This window comes from Heliangelus exortis, chromosome W (genome assembly GCF_036169615.1).
Source record: "Heliangelus exortis chromosome W, bHelExo1.hap1, whole genome shotgun sequence".
Classification (NCBI taxonomy): Eukaryota; Metazoa; Chordata; class Aves; order Apodiformes; family Trochilidae; genus Heliangelus; species Heliangelus exortis.
In genome coordinates, this window is record NC_092453.1 from 6,510,878 (window position 1) to 6,526,645 (window position 15,768).

Sequence of the window (15,768 nt, forward strand, 5' to 3'; positions counted from 1 at the left end):
GGAAGTTTTCAAAGTGCAGCTAATAAAAAATACTCTCTTTTATTTTTTTTCAAGGGAATATTTCATTACTTTGTACTTCAGATGACAGGTTCTAGCATCATTCTCCAAGTGATATTATCCAGAGGGTCTCCTAAAAATCTTTGCACCTGAAGGAAAGTGATAGAAAAGGGGAAAATCTCCCTCATGAGGGAAGGCTGAGAGTACTGGGGATCTTCAGCTTGGAAGAGAATGAAGGGTGTAGTGAAATGAGGTAACCAGGTGCCACTAATTGCCAGGTAGTGGGCATGAGCTTGTGTTAAGCCCACCTGTGCCTGATTAGGGCAGGCCCCTACTGTGCAGGACTGGGGGGCAAATAAAAAGGTAAGGCTAGGAGCACAAGCTCAGCTCATTCCTGAACAAGCTAGCAGGGGTCTTTTGCTGCTTCTTGCTTTTACTGCTTCTATGAGCACCGCGCTAACCTGATTGGGCCACTGGAGCTTTGTCTCAGCACTGCCCTAACTTGGTTGTGCCACTAGAGCTCTTCACCAGAAGGGAGTTGTAATTAATGTTTACAAATATGTAAAGGGAGAGAGCCAGGAGGATGGTGCCCACCTCTTCTGGAAACAGACAGAAACTTGAGCATAGGAAGTTTCGTATGAAAAAGAGGAGAATTTTTTTTTTTTTGCTCTGAGGGTGACAGAGCACTGGCACAGGCTAATCAGGGAGGTCGTGGAGTCTCCTTCTCTGGGGACAGTCCAAACCTACCTGGAATTGTTCCTAGGTGACCTCCTGTAGGTGACCCTTCTCTGGCAGGGGTGTTGGACTCTGATCTTTTGAGGTCCCTTCCAACCCCTGACTTTCTGTGAGTCTGTGATTTTCTACCCAGCACTCAAGGCTGTGTCCAAGATAAGTTGTGGGGAGCTGTGAGGAGTGCTCCTTCCCATTACTCTCATCTCTCTTGTGGGCATCTTGCAGGACTGTCTCAAAGCCATGCTGTTGCCTACTTGGGATACTTTTTTCCCAAATTACAACCTTGTTTTCTCTAATTCTTACTGTTTCTCTGCCATGTGAGCCCTATTTTTATTTTTCGTCTCTCCCTTCTTCACTTTTGTGTGATTTTTCACCAAATGTGACTTTTTGCATAACTTTTACTTCTTTCAGTTAATAAATGATATCACAACTGTATGATCTGTGCTCCCCTGTCCACTGGTTCCTGCTGCCCTGTCACCAGTATGGAGGGGTTGTGCTTCCACCACCTTTTAATTCCAGGTCAAATTCAGACATAGTCTTAGAAGCCGCAGATTCACTCCAAATATTTCCTCCATGTTCCTCGGGATCCCCCAAATCCCGGTTCTTCACCTGGATGGTTCAAAAACCAATCCCCACACAGAGCAGAGATATTTGGTTTATTAAGTTCTGTCCAGAAAAGATGCCAGGAGACATTTCCCCAAAGCCTGAAGCCCTTTGGAGAAGACCTTAGGGTTTGCTATGCAGTCCAAAAACAAAGAACCTTCGGGCACTAAAGGCTGCCTTGGTCGTTGTCCTCCTGATTTACACCTGAAAGCACTGATTCAACAGCTTCTTATCTGCAGGCTCCTGAGGTCTTTGTTTTGTGATCAGGTCAGGAAGTGTGTCCTCCCATTCCCTCCTCCCCACCCCCATTACACCAGCCCTTCAGGTTTTTCAGCCTGGAATACCCTTTGTGGCTGTTAACCTTTTCCTTTCAACAACAAATCCCCCCTTTGAGACTCATGGGGGTATTTTACACATCCCATAACCTTCAATTTTGTGCTTGTAGAACCATGAATCATAGAATGGTTTGGATTTAGGGTACATGAAAGATCATCTAGCTCCAACCCCTTGCATGGGCAGGGACATCTCCCACTTGAACAGGATGCCCTAAGCCCCTTCCAACCTGGCCTTGAACACTTCCAGGGATGATTCTGAGATAAAATTTGTAACCCTTGGTAAGGATGAAGGGGGTGTCAGGTGATCATTCCCAAAGCTCACATACCTTTTGATAAGCCTTACAGTATAGAAAGTTTTTGAATCACTGGAGAATCTTTTGGAGGGGAAAGGGGAGAATGAATGTATCCCTGAGGGTTGCAATGAAAAGTGTCTTAATAGCATCATAATAATAATGATCTAATATTAACAATGATTATGATGGCTCCTCTGGGAAGGTGACAGTCATAAGTAGAGGAGGAGGTCTCAGGTGAGGGAACGTTGCCTGGTAGGATGGGACCACTGGGGAAGACAGCCATGGAAGAAGCCAAGCCATGCCCCCAAACTTCGACCATAGAATGATTTGGGTTGGAAAGGACCTTGAAAGTCATTTAGTCCATACAGGGAGACTCCTGGTGATCATACTGAGGAACACTGGGCTTGGCAGGGTCAAAGCATCTTTCCTGGATTTTAGCCCATGGTCACGTTGCGGGAGCGGCAAAGAAAATGCGTGCAACCAATATGGTTGATAAACGAACTTCTGCTTTATTGCGCAGCAACTTTTGCTTATATAGTGCTTCCGTGACCACACCCCAGCCACCAACATAACTTTTTATTGGACACCCGGAGTGTTTACCTGTAGCACAGCGAATCCCTGGTGCAGGTAGCACCGGAGTATGGGCCGATCTAATTGGCCTCCCAAACATGGGGTTGGGCATAGCAAAGGGGTCGTACCTCCTACCTCTTCGAGAATATTCAGGAATATTCTCCAACATTCTCCAAGCCTCTCTAACATTCCACAACATATCCCCCCTTTTCTTTTTGCACAAGCCCATGTTTGGTTTAAAATTTTGCAGTGCTAATTTTCAAACAAATATAGTGCAAATAACAAAAACGTGCAAAACTTAAGGATACATTCAATAATATAGTGCCCTTTTAAAACAATCTAGAAACTACTCAAAGCACTCAATTAATGAATCAAACAGATTGATACATTCAATGTTATAATGCCCTTTTGAAATAATCTAAAAACTATTCAAACCACTCTATTAATGAATCAAACAAATTGGTTAACAAGTTATCGAACAGATTTCGTTGTCTTAATCAAGTAAGAGTCAACTTCGCATTTAAGACATGTCTCTATTTCATACAATCATTCATACTCACACACTCTTTAACAGAGCTCTGTTCAATATTAGGAAGGTCTGGCGTCCACTAGTGCAGAGAGCCAAAAGAAGGATAGGAGAGACTTATCCGACGAAATGTTGTCGGGGGGCCCCTATAAGCGTCTCCAGGTCCCACCGGCTCATAGCATAACGGAGTCCTAGGACCTTCATAGTTGCCGAATTGTGTTAAATTTAAGATTGCAACATTCAATTACTATATTCATAACGGGCGAAGTCTGTTTTTGTTTTTTGTGGGTTTTTTTTTTTTCGTTTTTTTTTTTTTTATTTTTATTTCAAAAAGCAGTATGTATTAATTTTACTATGTGCTATGTCCTTTTTCTTTTCTCTTTTTCTTTTTCTCTTTTTCTTTCTCTCTTTTTTTTTTTTTTTTTTTTTTTTTGATTGATCTTGTAACTTCTTAATATACTTGTTATGTAACTATTCACAACCTTTTAGTACTTAATAGAGGTCCATGTCCTTGTACCTCAAACCATTCTTCAACAAAACCTTTATCTTTTTCATAATATTAACAGCTTTGGCAAATAACTTCTTAAGTATTACTTACATACAACTAAAACACATTACAATTATCAATATAATACAAAGTGCAAGTAAACCAATCTTACATAAACCTTGAGGCCATCTGGTGAGGCCAAACCAATTGACTAATTCATCTATACCGAAAAATACTACATCTTGCTTGATATTTTGAGTATGTTCTACTAACTGTTGTATCTACTTATGTATCGATTTAGAGTGATCACTCAAGTTCATATCACACATACCATCAAAATCTTCATAACCATGGCCATGAGCTAAAGACAAAATTCAATAGCAGCTCTATTTTCTAATACTGCATGTTGTACAGAAGATAAATCATCAGCTAATTCAGATAATACCTTGCTGGTATCACTAGCATACTTTACCACCCAACAACTCAACTTCTTCAGGTTCCGATGTGCACGAGCGGCAGCTGCTCCCGGCAAAAAATAGACGTAACAATCACCTGCCATTTGGACCAAAGGTTAGCATCATCATCACATCCCTGCGCTAGTATTTAGGCCAGGCCTCGCTTCCACCGCACACGATGGGTACTGTTCGGGTGTGCGTGAGGCATAGCTAAGTTCAGTTGATCAATGGTGCAAGGCCCTCCAACGGGACGGGATGGTATACCTAACCATGCCCAATCTCCGCAAATTAAAAAGTACCCTGATGGTAATTTCCTAGGAAGCTGTGTCCCAGGCAATGGGTTAGTAGCACCACGGAGGGTGTAGTTGCACCACTGGCTGAAATTGCCCATTGGGAAAACATTGGTAGTAACGCATTGTCTCCTCATGACTTCTGTGCAATGAGTGGACAAGCTACTCATCCAGACACAATAAGTCGCATTTAGAGAGTCTATAAGGCTTATTTCTTGGGGATCGGGCCCAGCGGGCAGACGACTAACCCAAGTGTCGTAGTCACTTAAGCACGCAACTAGACTGGCCTTGGTGGAACATAGACTCTCGGTGTGAAATTGCACTTGTGTGTGGTTCATTGCTGCTTGAAACATTGGCCACATCTCTTCAGAGGCTGGTACACCAACTAAATACGTAAAAAAAGGCGATTGGGTGTTTTGTTTTGTTTTTTTGTTTGTTTGTTTGTTTGTTTGTTTGTTTGTTTTTTGTTTTGTTGTTGTTGGTGTCATAGACTGGCACAAAAGGAAGTGGTGTTAAGCTGACGCGCAAGGATAACCCAGACATTCTGTCAAGGGTCGAAGTTCAGGAAGGCAAAACAATCAAAGTTTAAAACGACAATGAAACCTATGATGAAGTCGACACGGCAGTTTCTATCTTTGAACATGTTGAGCACTTAATACGGCTGTCTCTGCTCTTGAGCTTATGCTTTCAAATTCGGCGGAGCAGGTGCTGGCTGAGTCCGCTTGCTGGGAACCTACAAGGTACCTGTAAGGGTGGAAACACACGTGACTTTTGCCTGAATATTTAACCTCTGCTCATCCTTGCCATATACCCGTGGTGGGGTCTCTGTAGGTCACATACAGTGGGGCTTCTGAAGGGTCAGCTTGTTGGGCTATTGTCCCATGAATATATGCTGGCACTAACTTTTGGTCCCCGAATATACACAGATAATTCAAGACAAATAGAGTCTTTGAATAATCGCTCCTGTGGGTCTTGTAAATCTGTGAATTTCGTCAGGTAGTCTTTTAATGTTTGATTTGCCCTCTCTACTATAGCTTGACCTGTTGGCGAGCGGGGAATGCCTGTAATGTGCCTGATTCCCCACTGTTGAAAAAATCGAGCTAACTTGCCCCTAGTATATGCCGGTTTACTATCAGTCTTTATCTGCTCTGGCACACCCATGACAGCGAAACAAAGGATGAGATGTCGCATCACCTGCAACGCTTTCTCACCAGACTGAGCTGTAGCCCAGATAAAATGACTATAAGTATCAATAGTAACATGAACATGCTTAAGCCTTCCAAATTCTGGTACATGAGTGACATCCGCTTGCCATCTTCCATTTGGACCAAGACCTCGGGGATTAACTCTGAGACCGAGACCAAGTCCCTTTTGGTTACACTGTGGGCAGGCTTTTACAATGCCTCTGGCCTCATGCATGGAAACCTGGAAGTGACGATGGAGTCCTCTGGCGTTCTGGTGGAAGGTAGCATGCGCATTCCTTGCCTTAGTAAATTCGTCCATGGGTACGGATAGCGAAACCAATCTGTCTGTTCGGGCATTGCCTTCTCCTATGCCGTCAGACCATTGGCGACTCTGAATATGAATGATAGCATAAGGTTGATCTCTCTGTTGTATGGCAGTCCGCAGCTGACGAAATAAGTCATTTCATTGCCAGTTTGTGACGTCTTTGAGATATGCGTCCTCAATTCGCTGTACAACTCCCACAGCATAAAGGGAATCTAAGACAACATTAAGACGTACATTCAGCCAACGTGAAAAGGCGTAGACAATGGCTGCCAACTCTAGAGTCTGTAGGGTATCGTCCTCTTATGAGGACAGGAGTTCATGGCGCCATTGCTCTTTGTCTTGCCACGTCACTGCGGTTCGTTGTGAACGTTTTCCTGCATCGGTAAAGACCATTAATGCATCTTGAAGGGGTTCCTCAGATCGTTTTGGAACAGGAATCCATTCATGCAGGGACATCCACTTTAACACAGTAGACCGCAACGGGGAAAGATCAATGGTTTGCGGTGCTTCTAGGAGACTTGACTGTAGGGCTGGAGAGTGCTGCAAATACCAGTCCAACTCTCCTTGCTTCATTGGAAGATAAATTGTGCTAGGTTCATCTCCAGTAATTTGTATTATACAGGTTCGGCCTTTACAAATTAAAAGGGCCAATATCTCAATCTTTGTTTGGATTGCAGTTTTTGGCTGTAGTGGTCCGAAGATCCATTCTAACACATGAGGATCAGCAGACCCAGTCTCCCCCTTTTTCTTTTTGGACTGCGTGAGAGCTCCAAGTAAATGTTGTTTACCCATAAGAATGGTTAAGTCTATGGGTAAATTTACATCACGGCGATCCACGGAGCGCTGAGATATTGTCAGGCCAATTTCAGTTATGGCCTGTTGTTGAGCTGTTGAAAGAGTAACGGGGGAGGCAGGATCGGTGCCTTTAAGAAGTGGTCGTAACGGTTCTAGATGATCGTTTGTTATACCGATCACAGGGTGCAACCATTGAACATCACCTAGGAATCGTACATCATGTAAGGTATTAAGAGTCAAATGGAGAGCAGCTTTTTGAGGTCTAACTTGTGACTCAGTAATATGGCATCCTAGGTACTTCCATGGTGGCGTACGTTGTATCTTTTCAGGTGCTATTTGGAATCCCTGGTGACTTAGCTGTTGTGTTAAAAAATGCTCCTGCTGCTCAGTAAACGGGTCTTGTTGTGCTATTAGGATGTCATCCATGTAATGATAAATTAAGGCATCTGGCCATGCTTGCCGTACTGGCAATAATGCTGCATCTACAAACAGTTGACAGAAAGTTGGGCTGTTTTCCATGCCCTGTGGGAGCACTGCGCACTCAAATTGTGAAGCAGGGGCTTCTCTGTTAAGGGCTGGGAGTGTAAATGCAAATTGCTTTGTATCTTGTGGGTGTATGTGTATGATGAAGAAGCAGTCTTTTAGGTCTACTATAAGTAGATGCCAACGCTCTGGAAGCATCGCAGGGTTAGGCATTCCGGGCTGAAAAGCTCCCATTGCTTCCATCTGGGAATTAACTGCACGTAAATCATGTAGTAAACGGTACCTGTCAGACTTCTTTTTAATTACGAAGATTGGAGTATTCCAAGGGCTAGTTGATGCTTGTATATGCCCTTGCTCTAGCTGTTCTTGTACTAAGATGTGTGCTTGTCTGAGGCTTTCTCGCTTCAGCGGCCAGTGCTCGATCCATATTGGCTGTGATGATAGCTATGTCAATGGGATCGAGAAAGCCCAAGGAGTGACTGCCAATAAAAATGGTCTCTTGTGATCAGGTGTGCTCCGATCTGACTTAGTATGTCTCGGCCAACAGGGGCCTGTACGTTTGTGGGCATGATGGTGATGAATCGAAGAGACAGCTGCTGCATCAGTTAATTGTTGTGTCAGGACTAGCTGGGCAATTCGAGTTCCTTTTAGATTTACCATAGGTGGTGTTCAAGTCATAGCTACAATACAAATTTTCCTAGTATAGTCACTGTCTATTACTCCTGGCAAGACAAACAAACCCTTAAGTCCAGCAGACGACTGTCCTAATAAAAGGGCTCCACATGGTTTTTCTTGATATTTCACTGGATCGGTGATACCCGTAGGGATCTTTTGGGGCTTGATGTCACTGCGAGTCACATCTACTGCGGTTGCCAGGTCCAGCCCGAGGCTTCCACCGGTTGCTGGTTGGAGGGAGGTGGGTGGCTGGAGTTCTTGTTGAAGGGAAGTGGAAATTGGCTGGTTGTCGAAGGGAGGTAGGGATGGCTGGTTGCTGAAAGGAAGTGCGGGTGGATGATTGCTGGAGGTAGGTGGGGGTAGCTGATTGTTGGAAGGGAGTGGAAGTGGCTGGTTGCTGGAGGGGAGTGGAAGTGGCTGGTTGCTGTTGTTCGAAGGGGTCCACACTAGAGCCGCAGTTGGGGTCTTTGTGCCGTGGCTCCTCGCGCTCCTCAATCCATTTCCCTGGTATCTGCAGACTTCGGTAGCATAAGTGTTCGTATTACAGTGTTGACACCAGACTGTGGCTTTGTGACAATGCCTTCGAAGATGTGCAGTATGTCCACAGCGAAAACATTTGTCGGTTGATCGTTGCGGCTGTCTGGCGTCGGCAGGACGTAACGGGGCTAAGGCTGCTAAGGCTTGGTGCTGGATTGCAAGAACTTGCTGGTGGGCTTGCTGTTGGGATATAAAGGCTTGTTGTTGAGCTGCAAGAGCTTGCTGCTGGGCTTGCACCATACCTTTCCCTACATCTTGTATTGCCTCAATTAACATTGCCTGAGTCCCTACTGGTACTCTAGGTAACTGTTCCAGCATCTCCTCAATTGATGCTTCTGATGGCATGGAGGAAATTATATTTGTCGTGGGAGTATTGCTATTGTCTAGGATACACTGACGGAGCAATATGGTTTTCATTTGATCTGGTACACAAGCCTGGTTGATGGCATCAGTGAATTTATCTACAAACTGTGAGAATGGCTCACCTCTGCCTTGCTTAATTGACATTTAAGATGGGACAACTGATATAGTTCTTACTTTACTTAAAGCTTCTCTCGCAAATCTCATAAACTCTCTTATTATATGTGGGCCTAATCTTGCTTGTGCTTCAAAATTAGCATATAGTCCACAACCCATAAATTGATTTATTATTATCCCATATAGGGGGTCATTTTGTTCTCTAGAAATGTTTACAAATCTGTGACATAATGTTTGCCAGTGGGCTCGCCATAACAGTAAAGGTGATTGAGTCATGATCATTCTCATAATTCCTTTTATATCCTCTAGGAGCAACAGTCCTGAGCCCCAGATATAACTTATCATTTTCTTTACTGGTTCACCATGCAACTCACATTCATTTACAGTAGCTCTTAATTGTGTTAGCAATTTCTAATTTAAAGAGTGATACTGCAACTCCACATTTCTGTGATTAGCTTTTGTATATATGATCGGGAAAACTTGTGGCAGGGTATCTAAAACTAAGGAAAAATCATAATCTTATTATTAAGGGCCTGCTCATGCATTTGTGATAAATTAATCGTTAAGGTGCGGTAGTGCCGTGCAGCAGGCTTTTAGTTCTGAAAAGCGGCTGCTTGCGGTGGGGGGGGGGGGGGGGGGGGCGGAGAGGGAGGGAGGGAGGGCTGGGAGGAGGAGGGAGAGGGGAGGGAGGAGGAGGGGTGCTGGGGGCCGGGAACGTCTCCGTCGGATGACGTACGGCGTAGGGGTGGGGCCGAAGGCGGGGCCCAATGGAGGTCGGGACCAGCCCTGGAGCCACCCTCGCCAGATGACGCGGGACATAGGGTTTCCGGACTCTGATTCAGTCCGCTTCCGGCTCTGCAAGCGGTCACTTCCGTCCCGTCCGAACATCCCGAGCCACGTGGCTCAAGATGGCCGGCACAGGCCACATCAGAGGGAGGGGGGGGAGGGGGCAGCGGGTTGTGTCGGAACTTCACTGGAAATTTTGGGCAAGCTGTACAACTATTTCGTCTCCCGTTGGGGGACAGGGGTCGTAATCAACTCCTAATTGATGCAAATCTGGTATCGGCTGCCCTTTTAAGTTTGCTGAAGCTACAGCGGCAATTTTATTCTCTGTGTGATAACGGTGCAAGCAAGTAATCATTGTATGCCACGGTTTCTTTAACTTACGAGCTGTCTTATCCTCTTCTATTACCTTATACCACAAAATATCTCCTAAGCTTTTCTATTCTTTCTCATCAAATAAGTTAGCAGGGTCAGTAAAAAACTGATATGTGCGGCCATATGCTACAAGCGCCGCCGGATCTTTTCTAAAATCCACATCTTTTATGGCACGTTTCTGTAAGGAACTAATAAAAAAGGTCTAGAATAGAATAGAAATATAGAAAGTCTAGGGCTACTTTGTTCTCTATTTTCTGCGCGCTTAACTATCCCTTTATTATTTTGGTGCAGCCTTAATCCGAGCCTTTTATGGGCTTTTGTACGAGCCTTTTGTGGGCTTTTTACAACTTTTTATAACTAAGAACCAGTAGCCCTTCCCCAGCAGCAAACGAACTCCTTCATTTTTCTTTAAGTTGCGAATCACCTCTCTACGCCTGCGTCGAGAGGAATTTATTGCCATCCGAAACGTTGCTTTTTCGGTGCTTTCTTGGAGCCCCGTTCCCAGCCAAGTTTTTTGGTTTCAGCGGTTTTACCTGCCGAGCTGTGATTGGTGCTATCGATGGTTCGGTCCTTCACCAGGCGTCCCTAGTGAAGATCGGTTTTCCGCAGGATTTGCCTGTTGATTTCGAAACTTTTCAGACTTTTTCAAGGCTCTTCAGACTTTCTGATTGTTCAGGGTCTGTAGCACGGTTCGGGCGCCAGTTGCGGGAGTGGCAAAGAAAATGCGTGCAACCAATATGGTTGATAAATGAACTTCTGGTTTATTGCGCAGCAACTTTCGCTTATATAGTGCTTCCGTGACCACACCCCTGCCACCAATATAACTTTTTATTTGACACCCAGTGTGTTTACCTGTAGCATAGCGAATCCCTGGTGCAGGTAGCACCGGAGTATGGGCCGATCTAACTGGCCCCCCAAACATGGAGTTGGGCATAGTAAAGGGGTCGTACCTCCTATCTCTTCGAGAATATTCAGGAATATTCTCCAACATTCTCCAAACCTCTCTAACATTCCACAACAACATGTATCCCTCATTCTGGAGCAAGAGAGAGCCCAACACAACGTTTCTGATCTCCCTTGCTCTTGTTTAGTTCGAGTCTGCAGCCTCCTAAAATTTGAGGTCCTCTGAAAAATAAATAAAAATATTTTAGAGTGAATTCTATTCCATGAATCTGAGTGAAATGGAAAGGAAGTAGGAAGAACCTTCAGGTTAGTTTCCCTTACCTGGGTTGGTCATTGTCCTCCTGAGTTTACACCTGAAAGCAGTGAGTTAAGAGCCTCTTATCCCCAGGGCCTTCGGGCTTTGTGTTGAGGTTGGGTCAGCACCACCCAGCTGTGATGTGTCCCCTGCCCATGTCACAAACCTGATATCCCCAACCCCCCCGGGACAAAACCCTGGTGTTCCATCCCTTCGAAGTTCCAACCTCACCGCCCTGGTCGGTTCCCTCCCCCCCGAGGCCCCTCCCCACTATTTCTTCCTCCCCCCACTGCTTCCTGTGATCATGCTGCAGCTCCTGGGAGGTTTCGCTCCCCCGCCCCGGGGCTGCAGCCACACGCCCCGCCCTGCAGCCGGGACCCCCCAACTTGTGACCGCGAGAGCATCGCCCCCCCTCCCCATAGGCCTGGGCTGTGCCCACTCTGCAGGTACTGGGAGGTGATGGGAAGTGCTGGGAGGTGTGATGTTATCCCAGTACTGCCCAAACTGTAGGAGAGTAGCACAAGATGGGGACGGAGGGGGATGCGTGAGAGGGGGTAACTAAACTTATCTCTGGGGTGAGGGTGGTGGGATTGGCGACCCCACAACTCTTCTGGAGGGTGGAGGAACTGGGATTTTATCTCCCTCCAAGTAATTTGAGGGGCCCCAAAACATTCTGGTGGGCAGAGCTGTGATAGGGGATCCCCAAGTCATCCTGAAGGTTTGTTGCTTGTAACTGGGGACCCTCAAATCACCCTCAAGCCAGGGATAAGGATGGAAAGTCTGGAATCCTTCCAGGGGACTTGATAACTGTGGGAAAAAATCCGCGGAGGCTTAAAGGATGACACGCAGTCACCAATATGGTTAAAGTGAAGTCATTTATTAACAGTGGACACTTGCTTTATATAGAGCCTTTGTTTATATAATGATATCTTGCAGGTGGCTATATCTTGGACACAAATTCTGTTCTCACAGAACTTCTGCTGGCTTCCTCATTATCCTGTTATTTCTTCTTTTCTACTGCCAGCTCCCTTATCTTTTTCCCATAGCTCATCTTTCAGTAACCTTGCAACTGGGTCTCAAGGCCCTTAGCTTACTCTAGCTAAAACTAAATAGTCAGGATTTCTCACATGTCTGTTTTCTTCCAGACAGTTTCCCAACATATCCCCCTTTTTGTTTTTGAGCAATCCTGACTTACTTCATCACGTGAGATAACATGCTAATAATACATTGCCATAAACAACATACTAATAATACGAAAGCATCAAAACCAATAATAACAAATATAATTGATAAACCTTGTCTAATTAAATCTCTAAGCTATCCCCATATCCTTAAGCGATTTAACCATTCATTTAAACCAATATATGCAACTGTAGGCGGCAGGTGCCCGGACAGTGCCCCCCCCCGCCTGTGCCCAGCTGGGGCTAGCCCAGATGCGCATGCCCGGGTTCGGTAGGTGTGGTTTCTGGAGAGAATTCCAGAGCCGGACGGATCAAAGTTAGCTCCTGATACTATCCGAGCCAGCACTAGCTCGACTGACTCCCACGGCGAGACTCATCCCACGCAACATCTGGTGGAGAATGCAGGCAACAATTTCGGTCTAAACCGTCTCCCCGAGCGTTTCGTCCGAAAGTGACCCTTCTCCACAGACCGTTTGATACCCCGAAAGATTCGGGTAAGAGAAATCCTTTCCTCTTCGACATCGTCATCAGTAAAACCGATGATGGGGTGCTATGTAAGCAAACCTACCGGCACCGCCGTTGCCGAGCAGATTGTAGCCCAGGCGAAAAGGCAGGAACCCTTCCGCTACCCGGGTCCCGAAACTGCCTGGAACCTCCGGGGGGAGGTGCATGATCTGCTGGCAAGTCTCCACTATGGGGAGATCAACGGCGACATTGTTGGTGCGGACAACACCTGGCGGGTCGTTTACAATCTATTAGTTCTTATGAAAGCCGAAATAGAAGTGGCAATTGCCACCGCCGCGGCCCCATTACGAAAGACCGAGGTATTTCCCCCGAAGGAAATGCCCACTGCGACCCCCTCAGCACCCACCCTCGAGGGGGAGAAGCCCGGGGGAGCGCCGACCGTGACTCCGTCGGCACCCCCCTTCGAGGGGGAGGAGCCTGAGAAAACGTCAACCGTCCCCCCCTCGGCACCACCCTCCGAGGGGGAGGAGACCGAGAGAGCGCCAACCGTCCCCCCCTCGGCACTACCCTCCGAGGGGGGGGAGCCCGAGAGAACACCGACCGTGACTCCGTCGGCGCCACCCCTGGAGGAAGTCGAAACATCGGAAAATGATGGGGCGGAAACCGCGGCTTGCAGCAGCTCCGGCTGCCGCGGAGAGCAACCCCCGCCGCCGCCCCCGATCCCACGAAAGGCGGCAGAGGGAAAAGCAGCCCCTAAACTGAAGTGGCTGTACGTGCGGCTGGGCCTCACCCTGGTGCACCTCGCCACCACCTGGCTCGGCCCTTATCTGTGCCAGGCTTTCGGCGCCTTCTCCCCCAGGAGCCTGCAGGCTTCGCAGATGGTGCCTTTAACCCTCAGCTTCTGCGGCTTCGTCGTCTTCACCAACCTCTCCCTGCAGACCAGTACCACCGGCTCTGAACGACGAGGCACCTCGCAACTAAGATCTTCGCGTATTTGTCATCTTTACCCCCATAAAAAAAAAAAAAAAAAAAAAAAAAAAAAAAGAAGGGGGGAAATGTAGGCGGCAGGTGCCCGGACGGTGCCCCCCCCAGCCTGTGCTAGCCCAGATGCGCATGCCCGGGTTCGGTAGGTGTGGTTTCCGGAGAGAATTCCAGAGCCGGACGGATCAAAGTTAGCTCCTGATACTATCCGAGCCAGCACTAGCTCGACTGACTCCCACGGCGAGACTCATCCCACGCAACATGCAACAGTTATTTTTTCATGTTATCTTAATCAATCGTTTTTGGTTGTGAATTGACTCTGAATGATCAGATAAATTCATGCAAATACACTCCATCAAAGTCTTCACAAACATAACCTAAAAGCTAATAATAAAAAGTCAGTGGCAGCACGATATTGTAAAACTGCATGTCTGACACTATCAACATCTTTTAGCATCTGTGTTAAAATACCAGAAGTTAAGTTCATCTACTTAGCAGTGCAACAGAATAGCACAATCAACACATAGACAAGGGATCCCATAATCAACATATAAATGATCACATGAATTACAACATTAACAAGAACCTATTATCAATACAATATGAAAAGCACATTTCACACTGCAATGGAAGGACTTAAATACCTTTTTATTATGAGGAAGGTCTGGTATCCACTGGTGCATAGAACCAAGAGGGTAGAGGAGGCTTTATCCGACAAAAATTCGTCGGGGGGCCCCAAAAGCATCCCCAGACCCCTCCCGGGTCACGGCACAGTGGAGTCCTGGTTTCCTTCATGGTTGCCAAATTGAGGCTCAAAAAGGTCTAATAAAATTGTTTAGAGACAGAATTCCAAGCCTTTAAACAGCAAAGGCACACTCTTCCCTCCCCCCTATTTTCCCCCTTTTTTTTTTTTTTTTTTTTTTTTTTTGCTGTGGTGTCTGCAGCAGGGCTCATTTTTTGAGCAGCAGCAGTGTCAGTGGGGGCAGACACAGCAGCTGCAGCTGTAGCAGATACACTGGTGATGCTCACCAGCCGTATCTGGGTTGTGTCCTTGTGTGAGGGGGGGCGAGAAGCGGCTGCGGAGGCAGGAGTGGGGGTGCTCTCTGTGCGAGGAGCAGCTCTCACTCTCCGCAGCAACTCTCGGCCTCCGAAAAGGCATACTCATTCTCATAACTGTGGGATGTAACACGATTTGTTACTTTGGAGAGAAGAGTCGTTAGGAAAAGAAAAGAAAACTAGGGAGCAATTAAGATTTTATCACCGTCCCTTCCACGGTCCTGGTCTCTGGCTGGAGTCGGGGGGGGGGGGGGGGGGGTGTAGGAGCTGCTGTTCCTGCTTGTTTGTTGTTCTCTGCTTTTCCTTTTCTTTGCTGTTGCTGTCCTGTAGTTGAAGCCGAAGAAGCGAGAGAGAAGGGGGGGGGGAAGAAGACCCGCGCGCTTCTCCTTTTTCTCTTGGAGTTTTATACAGCAGAAGGAGTTCTGTCTTTTCATAAATCACTGGCACACAGACTTGCTAAAGATAACACAGATTTTGCCATCTCAAGAACTTCTTTTTTATTTATTATTATCTTTCAGTCCTTGTTACCCTGCTCAATTCATTATCTTTGTCTGGACCGTGTACCAGGAGGCGACTGGATAAGCAGTCTTATCTTTAGGAGCTTGTCAAGCATGATATAAAACAGAAGCTAGTTAAGTTTGGGGAAAAAATCTGTTAATTGAGGATGTTTGGTATATTTTTAAAAGAGCAGAAAAAAAAAATACTGATTCGAGAGACATATTTTGTATTTTCAAAGTGGTTACATCATTTCACCCCGTGGCTCTTGAGTCAGGTTTTTTTTTTTTTTTCTTTATGTATATATATATATATATTTAGCCCATTTTGTGTGGTTATCTTGTGTCGTGTGGCTCTTTTTGGAATCTGTGCTTTTTAGCAGGCCGATTCTGATGCCAATTTTATGCCCCAAACAAGGCACGGACAGAGTAACTGCTCAGAGACAAAGTTTGTAGCCTTTAAGCAGGAGG

The 15,768-nt window shown here is 46.2% G+C and overlaps 1 protein-coding gene across 1 annotated transcript in view; it reads left to right on the top strand.

Moving 5' to 3' along the window:
* LOC139789285 (zinc finger protein 501-like) overlaps positions 1-15,768 on the top strand; it is a 373,834-nt gene that overhangs the window by 332,829 nt on the left and 25,237 nt on the right.